The sequence below is a fragment of the Dunckerocampus dactyliophorus genome, chromosome 10 (assembly GCF_027744805.1).
Source record: "Dunckerocampus dactyliophorus isolate RoL2022-P2 chromosome 10, RoL_Ddac_1.1, whole genome shotgun sequence".
In the NCBI taxonomy this organism is placed as follows: domain Eukaryota; kingdom Metazoa; phylum Chordata; class Actinopteri; order Syngnathiformes; family Syngnathidae; genus Dunckerocampus; species Dunckerocampus dactyliophorus.
In genome coordinates, this window is record NC_072828.1 from 24811951 (window position 1) to 24828303 (window position 16353).

The window sequence follows — 16353 nt, forward strand, 5'->3', positions numbered from 1 at the left end:
ATTTCCTCCTGGAGGTGAGTGATATTACCTCCTGAGTCTCTAATGGAGGAGATTGAACTTTTTTCTTTATTAAGTTTTAGTTGTTTAGCTAAGTATTTTCCGGTTTATTGCCATGCTCTGACTTCTCCAAACGTAGTCCCTGCAGCTGGTACTGAATTTTCTTATCAGTAATTTCTTTTAAGCATAGTTTCAATTTTATTAGGTTACTCATGGAGTGCTCATCTTGGAAGTCAGCACAAGCGGTTTCAAGGAGTATGATTTTCTTTTCTCCAACTCTAATTCCAATAATCTTTCGTTCTTATTCTTATATGATGAATAGGAAAACGTTTCCCTGCGCATTACTACTTTTGCTGTCTCCCAGAGAATCCAAGCTTGTTGGTCATTAAAAGTCTGAAAACTTTGTCCAAAGTATTTTACGAAATCTGTGTCTTTAAGTAATGATGTATTAAATCTCCAGCATTTATTAGGTGCGCTTGTAGTTTGGTTCGTAAAAAAGAGAGAGACTGGGGCGTGGTCACAAATGGTGATAGGGTGTATATGAATGTTTCATGTCTGCTAAGATTGACCTACTTGTTAAAAGTAGTCAATACGAGATGTGGTGCACTGCTGAGAAATAAGTATATTCCCTCTGAGTAGGGTGATAAGAATGCCAAGCATCACATAGACCAAAGTCATTCATGTATTTCTTCAGTATCGCTGTTGACTGAGACTAACAATGCCTCCCAGCAGGGCTGGACCTGTCCATTTCTGGATTAAATACTAAGTTGAGGTCCCTTCCCAATTTCAAGCTTGAATCCAAATGTGCAGAGAGAGAAGAAAATATGTGAAAGAAGGAGGGGTCATCAACATTAGGACCATACAGTATATGTTGGCAATGCAAAAATTCACATTGTCAACAGATATGTTAATTATTATAATCTCCTGTGTCTGAAATATTGGTGTGGAGTGTAAAATTCACCCTCCTGTAAAACAGCTATCCCTCTATCGAGTTGCTAAATACTTGCTAAATGTGTGCTTGGGTAATGTAGTGAGTGAAATGTATGAACAGCTGATGTGGAGATGTGAGTCTCTTGTAATATGACAATGTCTGCCCGGGTGCTCTTCAAATGGTTGAAAATGTTTTGTCTTTTTTCTGTTCACCCAACTCCCCTGACATTCCAAGTGACAAATTGTAGTGAGGTCATCCTAGACTTAACACTGTTGTAATGACAATCAACCGTTTTATTTCTTCAGTTCACATTGTGCATAGGAACAAACTATTTTCTTGGGTCTGATGGACTACATGATGGCACTTTTGTAGATGAATTTAACCATCCCAGACTAATTATTTACTGGAAAAGTAGAGAATAAATAATTCCTGAGATGTTACTAAGACTAAATTTCATATTACATTATGTTGATGGCTGTGCATTTATAACTCCTAAACTTAGACAGGCTGACTACAAATTAGGCTTGCGCTGCAGAGTCTAATGATTTGGTATAATTGTTTCATGAGAAAAGTCATTAATTCATTTCTATCTTTTACAAGTCAAGTGCATTGCAATAATTTTTCTACTGTACTTTAATTAGAGCCATTTCTTTCCAGGCAGCAGTATGGAAAAACAGTCAGATGGAGCAATGAAACGAGAGACTGATTCTAAACAAAACACCCTGTGCAAAACAAACACACACACCTGCCCCTTGTTTTTGCGATTGCTGCCTCTGCTTTGATGCTTGAAGCCGCCGAGAACGATCAGCATCCAGCTCTGGTTCAGCATCAACATCGGATTCCTCTGTCACTCGAAGAAAGATCTGGAAAAAATCAAATTCATTTTCTTCAAAGGTGGAGCTTTAAAGCTTTTGATAGCAATTCACTTTGTCCATCCATCCATCCATTTTCTATGCCGCTTCTCCTCACAAGGGTCGCGGAGGTATGCTGGAGCCTATCCCAGCTGACTTCGGGCGACAGGCGGGGTACACCCTGGACTGGTCGCCGGCCAATCTCAGGGCACATATACAGGGTCAGGCAAAATGATCTGACACATTTGTAGGTTAAATAAATTGCAAATACAGTAAAGAAACAAAAAAGTGTTTTTATTTTCGAAAAGTACATATAATGCCATTTTGCTTTGTTTCTTTATAATGCCGTTTTTCGTTTCTTTTTCAGTTGCTGCCATGAATTGGACTGGTGAGCATCGCGCTTTCATTGTGGAAACATTTATCAAAACAAACGAATCTGTAACTGCGACACAACGAGCGTTCCGTTTCCACTTCAATCTTGGTAGACATGATCCCGTACCAGCTCGAAACACAATTTTGTTATGGGTTACTAACTTCAGAGCTAATGGATCTGCATTGAGTGTGTGGACAATAATGGATCCCATTTGACTGATTTAATTTTTAAAACATAATGAAACAAGTCTTTTCAAAGAAAATTTCCTGAGTCTATTAAACCACACGAGGCAGTGTCTGGCACAGTGGTCGCCACTTTCCACTACTTTGGCCGGTCGAATCAACTCCATTAAAATGACCATTCTTCCCAAATTTTTGTATTTTTTTCAATCCATCCCAATCTTCATCCCAAAGTCTTTTTTTGATACTTTGGACTCGGTCATATCTTCCTATATTTGGAAGGGCAAGCGTCCTAGGTTGAATAAAATCCATCTACAAAAATCTAAGCAAGAGGGTGGGATGGCGTTGCCTAACTTTCGCTGTTATTATTGGGCAGCCAATATTCGATGGGTCATATTCTGGTCATACTATCAGTACCGTTATGACCGGCCTATATGGGTGGAGATGGAGTTGAATGTGGCTAAAAATGTTTCTATTCCAGCGTTACTTGGATCTGCACTCCCTTTTCCGTCAAGCAAACGTATCGATAATCCAGTGGTCTGGCATACGTTGAGGGTGTGGGCCCAGTTTAGGAGACATTTTGGTTTTGAAGATCTCTGCCTTTTTAGCCCCATTTCAGACAATCATCTTTTCCAACCTTCCTTGCTGGATCTGGGGTTCCGGGAGTGGCGTAGACGAGGCATATTGTGTTTCCGGGACCTGTTTATCGATAATACGTTCATGTCATTCCAGCAATTAACGGAACAATATAATCTTCCAAAGTCCCATCTCTTTCGGTACTTCCAGGTTAGGCACTATGTTTACAGTCGATTACCAAATTTTCCTGAGACTCCTGGTACGAACATTGTTGATCCACTTCTGGACTTTTAACCATTACGCAAGGGGTTAATTTCTACTGTTTATGTCAAACTGTTGGACATAAGACAGACCTCTCTGATTAACATCAAAACAGCATTGGAGGAAGACCTAAATATGTCTTTGACAGGTGACATGTGGCATGTAATCTTTAAAACGATCAATTCAACCTCTATTTGTGCCCGCCATAGCTTGCTACAATTTAAAGTTGTACACAGGACTCATATGTCAAAATCCAAACTAGCCCGTATATATCCAGAGGTGGATCCCTGTTGTGACAAGTGTAAGACGGAGGATGCCACACTTATCCACATGTTTTGGTCTTGTCCTAGCCTGGAAAAGTATTGGAGGCAAGTCTTTCAGACACTTTCTGTAATTATCAATTTACCCTTGCAACCCAACCCTTTAATAGCACTGTTTGGCACCACAGGTGAACCCGACTCGCGTTTGACCCCCACACGACAACGAAGTTTGTCCTTTGGCCAGACGGGCAATTCTGTTAAGGTGGAAGGATGCTGCTCCGCCCACCCACGCTCAGTGGCTGAGAGATGTCATGTCCTGTCTAAATTTGGAGAAAATTCATTACTCATCAATTTGTAATGCCAAAGAAAAATTCCAAAATGTCTGGGGACCTTTCTTAGTATATTTCCACAACTTTAAATTTACCTGCGCTCCCCAATAGCTTTCCCTCTCTGGCCTATTTGCTGTCATCTGTTGTTTAATTCACTTGTGCATTTGCTTAGGTTGTTTTGCATTTGGTTGTCCTACCAAACTCGGACCTCTGTCTCTTTGGGCTGTGTGTGGCTTACTTTGTGGGTGTTTTTTGTGTTGGGGCTTTTTGTTAGTTATTTTGCTGTTTTTGTTTTCTCTCTCTCTCGTTCTATGCCTAAACTACCAGCAAACATTGTGTGTATTTGTTTTTTACTTTGTCAAAATTTAATAAAAATATTTCTGATATTAAAAAAAACATAATGAAACAGAATGGCATTATATGTACTTTTCGATAATAAAACATTTTCTTGTTTCTTTACTTTATTTGCCTTTTATTTAACCTACAAATGTGTCAGATCATTTTGCCGGACCCAACAACCATTCACACTCACATTCATACGTATGGCCATTTTAGAGTCACCAATTAATTTGTTTTAAAATTAATAGCCACGAAACGTACAAACACGAAACACTGTAGACCAAGGACAACCTGTAATTAGGTTCCTCATTCTGAAGGCCAGAGGTTACAGATTCTCCCACTGCTTTTGTATTAACTGGACATAAGCTGGACAGTCTCAAATGCCTTTTTGTTTTTGTATTACAGGTGGTCATTGGATTACGGCGTTCCGAGTTTCAGCGTTTCATGGTTGCGTACACGCTACCATAAATTGAAAACAGAATTATGGTCCAAAAATACTGAACTCGCTCAATATCTAGTTACAGTGCAGTGCACACCGGAAGAATACACTATGTGAAGCACTTGTCTCATTGCTTGGCTCTCACAACCATCTGTACAGATATAGATTGTATTGTAACCTCAACCCAACTGGCCACGCACACACGGTCAGAACTCAGCCTACTAAATGCATGCAATCTGCAGCCCATATAAGGAAGTCTGGGTTGCAGTGACGTCAGTAGAACTTGACGTTAAAAAAAACAGTGTGCAGAGTCATCCAAAACTGCTTTCAGGGACCGCATGGGTGCAGGTGTTTATGCACCGAACAGCAGTGAGACCTGTTGAGATGTCATTGGGAGGACCAGCGCCCCTGATCTGTGAGGGTCTGCTGGGAACATCTAGCAGAGTCCCCTGTCAGAAGGAGTTTCAACTCCCACCTCCGGGAGAGCTTCGAATGTGGATGGATGGATGGATGGATGGATGGATGTGGATGGATGGATGGATGGATATTGTATGTAACCTGAGGACCACCTGTATTCATGTGTGGCCAAAAATGCTTACTTCTTCCAATGTGTCAGACAATCCGTAGCTGCTGATTCCGAGTTCATCAAGCTTCTGATCCAGTTCAGACAGGAGTACAGCTAAGCTGCTGTTCTTTGCAGCCTCCCGGGGTAGATTTATCACTACTTCACGACCTGACTCTTCCACAAGCCTTGCTCCAGGAATGTGGTGTTGTGCCAAAGAGAGCAGTGCAGACACATCTACCATAGATTGTTAATCATACCATTGCTTTATTCAGAATGTTTCCAGATCGTATTAAATTGACAAAAAAACGCTCACATGTGGTGTTGCCCTCACCACTCAGCCCATTGTCTCTGCAAAAGGATGACTTGCTGTCCTGAAACACAACGAGGTCCAATGCAAGACCTCAATTAAATTGAAACACACACAGGCAGGCACAATTTTTGATACGGCTGTTGTATTGTTGGACCTAAATCATAATATATCACTGCTTGACAGACTGCTGAGATGTATGTAACATCAAACCTTGGTTAGAGCAGGCTTGTCCTTGCCGATTCTCGTACTGGTGGGTGCGCTGGGGTTCAACTGTTCTTTCTTGACCACAGTCAGATAGTAGCCAGATCCCAGTTTAGATTTAAGAAAGAGTGGCGAGCCACAGCAGCATAGCTTCCCGTTGGAGATGATGGCGATCTGATCACCAAGTAGCTCCGCCTCGTCCATGTAGTGAGTGGACAGGATGATGGTTCGGCCTGATGGAGGAAAAAATAAAAACATGACAAATAACTGTGGTTGTTTCGGGCCCTGTCCACACAGAAATGCTCCTGGGATTTTTTTTGTGCAATTGTTTCCACACACATTAGTAAATCGGATCACTAAGTGAAAACGATGGAATACAGTCATATAGAACAGTTTGGGCACCCCTGACAATTTGTCAATGGATATTTGGATCTATTATCATTTTGATATACCATATAACTGATGGACACAGTGGTATTTCAGAAGTGAAATCAGGTTGATTGGATTAACGCAAGATCTGCAATATGTATCAAAACAAAATTAAGGTGCAGAGATTTGGGCATCCCTGTCATTTTGTTGATTTGAATACCTCTATGTACCTAGCACTGGTTAATTAGAACACTAAATGGGTGTTGTGAGCTCATAAAGGCTTGAATTTCATCAACAGTTACATCCACTCATCTAATCAAAGGTATTTAATGTGGCCAATTGCAAGCTGTTTTTCTCTTTCAATCTCCTGAAAGGACAAGCATGGGGTCCTCAAAACAGCTGTGAAATGATCTGAAAATGAAGATTGTTTAAACACCATGTTTTACGCTAAGGCTACGAAGAGCCATCTCAGAGATTCCAACTATAGGTTTCCAGTATGAGGAACACAGTGAGGAAATGGAAGACCACAAACACAGTTATGGTTAAGGCCAGTACTGGTAGGCCAGGAAAAATATCAAAGAGGCAAAGGTGAAGGATGGTAGATGGTGAGAACTGTCAAACAGCCCACTTCCAAAGAACTATAACATCAAACTGTAATTTGCCGCCTGAGGTATGCAAAAGAACATTTTGACGAGCATGCTTCATTTTGGAATAAAGTGCTGTGATGATGCATATTGCACATCTTCTGTTAATCCAATAAACCTCATTTCACTATTGAAATATTGCTCTGTCCATCAGTTATTTGATATATTAAAATCAAATTGTAGATTCATTCTACTAACACCCAATGATTAGTAAATATCAATGATGGAAATTGTCAGGGGGGCCCAAATGTGTGCATACCACTGTAGGTAAGGTACACCTAAATGTAGAGCCGTAACAGCGAAGATAGAACCATTTGGTACCAAAACTATCGAAGAAAAAACACTTGCACATAAGACTTACGACGAAGTGAATTACTTCTGTTATGGGTGCCGCACACGGGGGAGGCGACATCGCCTCTACTCCATTCATTTTCAGTTGAACCTGCGCAATTATCGCATGTTGCCGTCCAGCCAAAATTTCTGCATGTGAAAGTTTGTGTACGTGCGTATTCGTGCACATGCTTGTTTGTGACGCGATCAGGCAAAATTTGTGCGTGTGAAAGTTTGTGTACGTGCGTATTCGTGCACACACTGACGCAATCCCAGAAAGGTGAAAAAAAACTTTTCATCGCTGTCGCCCAGACGAGGACCAATCAGCAGGAGTCCCATGAGCAGACAGGATGCTCATCAGTACGCTATACTTGCCGTGTCAGATTTCCCAGAACTATTTGACATTTCTAAAAAATAATTTCGAGAGCTAAAAAAGAAATCAGCAAGTAGTCGTATAGTGGGTAAGTTTACATTCATCTACACGAACATTTATGTAAGTTTACCTTCAATGAAAGCAAGGTCTGGTACTAGCAAGACAGTCAATCAAAACCATGGGAGACTCGTACAATTCGCTCTGGATGTGAAAACGTCGCTCACCCGTGTGGCTGGTCGCAGCCGCTCGTCTCCTCCCATGTGCATGGTTTGCTATGCGTTGGCAATGAGTTTCGCCAATCGCAGTCATTTGTCACCTACTGTGTGTGGCGCCCATTAGTCATTTTGGAGTTTGAGACAACAACTTATCAGAAGAATGTCAACTGGAATGAGTCATGCCAGTCAAAACATTCAGATATTATGTTGGTGTGTCGGCTTGTCACTTCGGGTCACGTGATGGCAACGGGGTGGCAAAGGGGCGGTGACGTCATAATTTTCGCGAAGTCGTGGCTTGCTCCACACTGACACAAGAGAGCAAATTTGACTGATTCCACTTTCAGAGGACCCCGCTGTTTTGACCTGAAAACGTTCCTGTGTGGACAGTCCCTAAGATTGACTAAACACCGTGCCGTGTCATCCTCTGGAAGTGATGTATGTTCTCTTCAAAAAGTAAGTCGAATGTTTTTGTCTAAATTAAGGTGATTTTATGGTTCCTTTTTTCATATCATATAGCCAGTGGCAAGGGTGCAGCCAGGAATTCTTGGTCCCATGAAAAAAGTAATGTAAGTCATGTATAAGTAATCTGTGTCATCGGTATTGGTCAATTTCAGTCCTGGATGATTGGTATCGGAATTGGAAGCATAAAACCCTGATCGGGGCATTCCTACTAAACACTGTTTGAATGTCATCTGTAAGAAAAGTCCAAACTCTTAGACTCAATCAGAAGTCATTTAAATGTAGCAAAGAATTGTATTTTTTGCCACCTTCGAAGTGACAGCTGCGGTTCACCTTTGCGGTATTTGAGCAGCAGGTCCCAAATCCCACTGCGGGCGTACGGGTCAACCCCTGCTGTAGGTTCATCCAAAACAACCACCTTGGGGTTGCCAACAAATGCAAGTGCCACAGACAGCTTCCGCTTCATGCCACCTGGTAGGGAGAATGCAATGGTTCACTTTGGAACAGGAAGTATTTTTTTCTGAGGACTATCATGCTGCTTATCAATATCGTCTACTCACCAGAGAGGTTTTTGGTCTGTTCATGTCGCTTTTGCAGCAGACCGACATCATCAAGCAGAGAGTCCACTTTTGCCTTCACCTGTGCTTCAGGCAAACCCTTGAGACATCCATAAAACCACATGTGCTCATCCACTGTTAGACTGTAAAGAGAGAAAACACAGAAAATTAAACATTAAACTACCCATGTAATACACATACAAAAACTATTAAGCAGATACGGTATAAAACTATTAAGCAGATACAGTAAACACTCCAGCTATACTGTCTTTCAAAAGACGTAATTTTTTCATAACATACCAAAGTATTGACTCTCATAGCTGATATTCATATACACACACACACACACACACACACACACACATATATATATACACACAGTATATATATATATATATATATATATATATATATATATATATATATATATATATATAAAGTGTAAGTACGTAAAGTATTCAGACCCCTTGAAATTTTTCACTCTTTGTGTCATTGCAGCCATTTGCCAAAATCAAATCTAATTTATTAAAAAAGAAAAACTGAAGTATCTCATGGTCATAAGTATTCAGACCCTTTGCAGCGACATTCATATTTAACTCACATGCTGTCCATTCCTTCTGATCCTCCTTGAGATGGTTCAGCTCCTTTATTGGAGTCCAGCTGTGTTTAATTAAACTGATTGGACTTGATTAGGAAAGGCACACGCCTGTCTATATAAGACCTTAGAGCTCACACAGTGCATGCCAGAGCAAATGAGAATCATGAGGTCGAAGGAACTGCCCAAGGATCTCAGAGACAGAATCGTGGCAAGGCACAGATCTGGACAAGGTTACAAAAGAATTTCTGCAGCACTCAAGGTTCCTAAGAGCACAGTTGCCTCCATAATCCTCAAATGGAAGAAGTTTGGAACGACCACAACTCTGCCTAGACCTGGTCATCCAGCCAAACTGAGCAATCGTGGGAGAGGAGCCGTGGTGAGAGATGGAAAGAAGAACCCAAAGATCACTGTGGCTGAGCTCCAGAGATGCAGTAGGGAGATGGGAGAAAGTTTCACAAAGTCAACTATCACTGCAGCCCTCCACCAGTCGGGTTTTATGGCAGAGTGGCCCAACGGACGCCTCTCCTCAGTGCAAGACACATGAAAGCACGCATATAGTTTGCCAAAAAAACACATGAAGCACTCCCAGACTATGAGAAATACGAATCTCTGGTCTGATGAGACCAAGATTTAACTTTTTGGTGTTAATTCTAAGCGGTATGTGTGGAGAAAACCAGGCACTGCTCATCACCTGCCCAATACAATCCCTACAGTGAAACATGGTGGTGGGAGCGTCATGTTGTGGGGGTGTTTTTCATCTGCAGGACGACCGGTTGCAATTGAAGGAAAGATGAATGCAGCCAAGTACAGAGATATCCTGGAGGAAAACATTCCAGAGTGCTCAGGACCGCAGACTGGGCCGAAGGTTCACCTTTCAACAGGACAATGACCCTAAGCACACAGCTAAAATAACAAAGGAGTGGCTTCAGAACAACTCTGTGACCGTTCCTCTGTGACCCTAGAGAGACCTGAAAATGGCTGTCCACCAATGGTCACCATCCAACCTGACAGAACTGGAGAGGTTCTGCAAGGAAGAATGGCAGAGGATCCCCAAATCCAGGTGTGAAAAACTTGTTGCATCATTCCCAAGAAGACAAAAAGGGTGCTTCTACTCAATACTGAGCAAAGGGTCTGAATACTTATGACCATGTGATATTTCAGTTTTTCTTTAATAAATTTGCAAACATTTCTACATTTCTGTTTTTTTTTCTGTCAAGATGGGTTGCTGAGTGCACATTCATGAGAAATAAAAGCAACTTTTTTGATTTTGGCAAATGGCTGCAATGACACAGAGAGTGAAAATTTTCAAGGGGTCTGAATACTTTCCGTACCCACTGTGTATATACAGTATAGCTGGTTGAGTGTAGGATAAGTAAAATTGTCCTTACGTGTCAAACAGGACATTGTGCTGTGGACACACTCCTAGGGTCCTTCGAATGTCATCCATATCGTAGCGGATGTCCATCCCGTTAATGTACACGGTCCCCGAGGTAGGTGGGAGCAAACCCGTCAGGACAGATCTGAAACATCCCCGTCCCCACAAACCCACACACTACTAAGAACAACTTGAACATGATGGGGTTTCAGTAGCTACTGTATTTAGCATAGTTCCTTAATATAAACGATACATGAATTATATAATTAACGATAGAATTTTAATTATGCTATACATAGCATATGCTGGGCTTTGTTTGCAAAAAAAATAAATAAATTAGCATTAGCGAAACCCATTTAAAACTTGCAGAAGATAAGCTGACACAAACTGATGGATTCAGGCTAAAATCTGAGATAACTAAGTCAATCAGCCCTTACATGGTAGTAGTTTTGCCTGCTCCATTGGGGCCCAAAAATGAGGTGATCTGCCCCTCATAGAACTTCAGGTTGAGGTGGTTGACAGCCAACTTGGTTCCCTTCTTGTAGATTTTCACTAAGTTTGATATGTTGACACCAAGGACCAGGTTACTTGGTTCCGGTTCAATGTGATCTACAAACAGAAACATGCAATCTGACCGAAAACTCTTATCTCAACAATATCTCACAAGAGTAAACCCTGCACATTTCAGTAAGCCTTTTTATTACATCTTCTCAGGGGATTTAAAAATAGTCAGCATACAGCTATTTTTTTACTAGGTGTCTACTTTACTGCAATTAAAACAGTTGCTGAAATATGAGGGTTGTACTTACTTTTGTGAAGTAAGGTTGTCTATGTTTATATTTAAATTAGAGCTGTCAAAATTACCGCGTGCACAACCAACATAACTGATGCAATCTGACCAAAAACTCTGATCTCAACAATATCTCACAAAGGGAGTAAACCCTGCACATTTCAGCAAGCGATTTTCTTACATCTTCTCAAGGGATTTAAAAATAGTCAGCGTACAGCTGGTTTAGCAGTATCGATTTACTGTCCTCAGAAATGAACTCATTGTGGTCAACATTTCACAGGAGCACCACTGTTCTCCAGCAATGCCTTAATCCCCTTGGGCATAGAATTTACATTTTCAGTGGATAATAATACACCACTATACAAACTGTACACTGACCACGCCAAAGTATATCCATGTTTAATTAAGTATGTCTATACAGGGTTTCCCCTGGGATTTTCTGAAGCTGTGGTGGTGGGCTGCATGGGAGGGCAGACTGCCCCCGCTTTGTCATGCCGCTACTGCGTCTGCAATTGTTTTTTTGTTTTTTTTTACAAATATTTTTCATGACTTATTTATTTTACTTTTTTCAACAACTAGCTGAACCTGAACGGAGAACATTGCAAAACTGTTCTTAAATGCAAAGCCTCCTTTTGTTACCTGACCTATTTAGTCCAATAGTACAATGTGACTAGTATAGAAGTACAACATTTTGAAGTATTTGAAACTAACCTAAATTTAATTTGATGCCTGTTTTAGAGGTTCAAAATAACAACAACAAAATAACAATTTAAACATTTTTGTGATAGAGATCTGTCCTGTATACCAGTATAAATTCAGGCAAAATGTGTATACAAAAATGACAAAGTCAAACAAGATTGAAACGTGAACGATCACACACGCTGGCATAGATTGGCTTAGCATGCAACGAGTTGTCGTCAATTGACTACACAATTTACAAGCTATTTTTTATTCTCTCGATCACAAGACAAAGTGAAGTCAACACAAGACGCGTACTTTTATCTGGCTACACATGCGCAAGAGCCAACAGGGCCGACAGGCAATTCCGGTGCATGTTTATCAAAATAAAGTGCAGTGAAACATTTTTATGACATTTTAAAGTCATTGTGGTCAATATGTGCGTAAATAATAAGCTACTACTGTGCATCAAAATAGCATATACAGTATATCCATTCATACAATATATTAGGTTTTAATTTTTTTATTTTTCCCTTTCTTTGCCATTAGGGCTGATAGTATTGTTGATCTGAATGCCCTTATATGCTCAACAGATTTGCTCTGCCAGGGAAAAGTGTAAGATACACTTCCCCTGTTATATAGATTTGACTTTATTTGATGTTTTGACCTTATTTGATGTTTTGTTGTTATGCAAATTTGGAGCAGCGGGGGACAATACAGAGAGAGACAAGAACAACAGTAATAACAATTTCAACGACAATAACAAAACAACAGAAACAAACAGGACATCAGCAAATTTCTGTGACGGCCATAAAGACCATAATCATCATCTTTTCCTTTCGGCTTTTCCCTTCAGGGGTCGGTACAGACCATAATGCAGAGGACAAAATTAAAGTAACAGCCACAGTGACAATACTGATTTGAAACAGTCGTACATACAGTATTAGTGGTAATAGCAGCCATGAAAATATGAACCATGATAGTGAACAGAATGACAATAACTGTAATGCACACATTTGTAATAACTATAATCATATTGCTGACATCACCATCACTGTAATAAAACCAACAACATCATAACGCCCTGGATAAATCAGAGCTATGTGGGCAAGTACGTATGTACTGCGAGTGTGTATATGTACACGTGTATAGGTATCTCTGTGGATGTGTGCATGTCTTCATGTATGTAACGTGTATAAATGTGCGCGTATTTTTGAAAGTGTAACTGTCACTGAGAATATGAAAGGAGAAGGACTGCCTCCCACCACCCAGCAAACCCCGCCCCACACAGCCAGGCCGAGCCCCTACCACCAGACAGGGGCAGGCAGAACCAAGACCGGCCCCCCAAAAGCCAGCCTGCAGAGCGAACGGATGAGCAACAAGGCAACCCACCACACAGAGTAGTTAAAAAAAAAAAAATTAAAATTTTGTTTACACACCAGACTTAATAGCCGTTCGGAACAACAGGCTTTTATTGCAGGTTGAATTATCTCACCACAGGCACAATAATCCCTAACAAGGGCTACAGTCTTAAACTCTACAATCTTAAACTCGACTCTGAACCCTCGACATCACTTCCTGTCCACCCCCCCTTTTTTCCCCTAGCACCGAAACACATTCACAGCAAAATACTGTACATGAGCCTTATTTATGTCTTAAATGGCTTTTTTTTTTAACCATGATAAACAAGGGATTACTTTACTGTCATAAAAATAGTTGCTGAAATGTGAGGTTTGTACTTAGTTTTGCGAGATAACATACTGTATGTCATATTTCAATGACGGCTCTCAAAAATAGCACACTATCAGCGGCAACTAATTTATTTAATGAATTACTAGGGCTGTAAATCTCTGTGGTAGACGATTTGATACGCATCTAGATACACAGAGTAAGATACGATTAAAAAATGATTCATTTCACTGCACAAACAATACGATTTGATTCAATGGTGACATTTGTTCATGTAGACATTAATCTTACAGTACATTCTAAAATAAAAAAAAGCCAATTCTATCCAAGTGGAATTCTTCCACTATTTTCAAATGTTTGAAGGAGCACATCATCGTCCCAAGCATGCTATGAGGTAGGGCTGGGTGAGATGACCTAAAAAATAATTATCACGATAAATTGGGCAGTTTGACCTTGATCACGATAAATGCACGATAAATCCCTGACCACTGTATAGCTTTGCCATCTGAAAATAGTTTCAGGAAATGCAAGTTTACCTGCTTTTCGTTGATTTATTGACCAACTGGTACACATTACTTTCAGTGAAATATAATGCACGTAATGGGACGCACCTATTCCTCCGATAAAGCTTCTGAAAAAACCTCCAAAAAGCGGCAACAATGCTCCATTTACATAATGTGCTTTGGGTGGTTACGACAGCTTTCATACTCACTTTGCATCATCTTCGTGCAACCCAAAATAAATCTCCCCGGGACTGCGTTCCACAAACATGAATGTATGGTACATACCCTGGCATAGCACATCCTGAACACACGTACTAAGCTACACATTCAGCCACATAACATGACTGGCATCACGTCTCATGCAATTACATTACTAATGGTCACTTATGACACTGCACAAGAAGAACGACGTTGATATCAACCCAACCTGCCACAACCATGTCAGATCATATTTTCCAATAATAATACTATTGATAAATAGAGTGACTTTCCCACTTTCAATTCAACAATTCAATTCAATTCCAGCCATTCTATTGTCACGTTATTTGCCTATATGTGTGTGCCATGTTGGCTTTAGAAACTAGATAGATAACAGTCATCAAAATGATCATACCAGCACACACAGTCAAAACAGATTAAAAAAAAGGCTTTTATTTTCTTTTTTATTAAAACACCAAATTTACTGACATGCGCAAAATGGCATTGGTTATCGTGGTAAATTTCGGTCACAGTAAATTTTCGGTTCATTGCCCAGGCCTACTGTAAAGCAGGGGCCCCCAACCAGCCTGGCCGTGGCAAACGTTCAGGGGCAATGATAAAAAAGTAAATAATTTGTAAATAACTACAGTACATCAAATTTTATGAAAATGGATATACATGTTGGAAATCTGGGTCATTATTTGATTAAAAAAATATACAGTTATACATCCCAAAATTTTTGCATGTTTTAAGTAGGGCTGTCAGAAACAGCGCGTTAACGGCGGTCGCTAATTTATTTAATTAATTATGGGTTTTTTTGTGTGTAATTAATGCATTTGCACCAGAGCAAGCATGCCTTTCTGCAGTTCTCCACTGTGCTTCGGTGGAGCGTCCCCCACAGTTACACAGAGTCTGCCGCTCTTTTCTAATTTTATTCTGACCCTAAACACATCAACAACAGTGTAATTCCAGCACAATATATCTATCAGCAACTCATAAACACGCCTCCGGTCCCTTTGTGATCGGAAAGACACTTCCTTATTTTCAAGAGACCATAGGTTTCCAAAGTGTGGTACGCGTACCCACAGGGGTACACCAATTGTCATAGAGGGTACGTGAATAAAGATGAAAAACAATTAGCGTGCAACACTCACAAGAAAAACTGAGCAGAAAGGAGAAAGAGCATGAAGTCGAGCATTGCTCTGTGTGCATCATATGAACAAATTTCTACATTAAGAGTGTTTAATTTTGAAGGTTTCATTTATAATGGCGCTCCCATCCCTGCACAGCACAGGAGTGAAAACCTGACTGTGTGAGTAGGGATCCCCCCAAAAATCAGGCTTTATTGTTGGTTGTGTGTATTTTGAACCAAGTAATTATGTTCAATATTTTAAGTTAATTAAGGAAAAACATTTTTTTTTTTTCAGTTTGCAAAAGTAGGGGGTACACGACTTCAGGTCTAATGTCTGAAGGGGTACGCGACTAAAAAGTTTAGGAACCACTGCGCTAGGCTACGGCAAGATCCATTCAAGGTAACTCCGAAAAGCACAATTTCTTGATAATGTGCGTATGTGTGGCCTCAATAAAGAGAGTAAGTAAGGCGAAAGTACAATTTGCTGCATTTAAATGTGCTTGGAAATCCCAGAAAATACACTCAAAATGTGAATTCAACATAGATGACGTGGTGGCACTGTCTCACACATCAAAGTGTGATTCAAATGCTCTGCTACAATTAAAGAAACTCTTGTTAAATAGATTTCCAGACGTGTGTTCACTTTATATAAGTGTTACGAGACCAATATTACCAAATCTAATGGCCTGTGTTAACTGGGATGCAGCAGAGATGAGATGATACTATGCAGACAAAAGTATTAGGTCATTTGGCTATTACAACTGTGAAACTGGAGCAGTTCTTACACACAGATCCCGCAAACCTATTTCATTAGAACAACATCAAAGCTGGC

At 40.4% G+C, this 16353-nt stretch overlaps 1 pseudogene; it reads right to left on the reverse strand.

Annotated features, from left to right (window-relative positions):
• Positions 1–16353, reverse strand: part of LOC129188965 (phospholipid-transporting ATPase ABCA1-like) — a 73100-nt pseudogene that overhangs the window by 34502 nt on the left and 22245 nt on the right.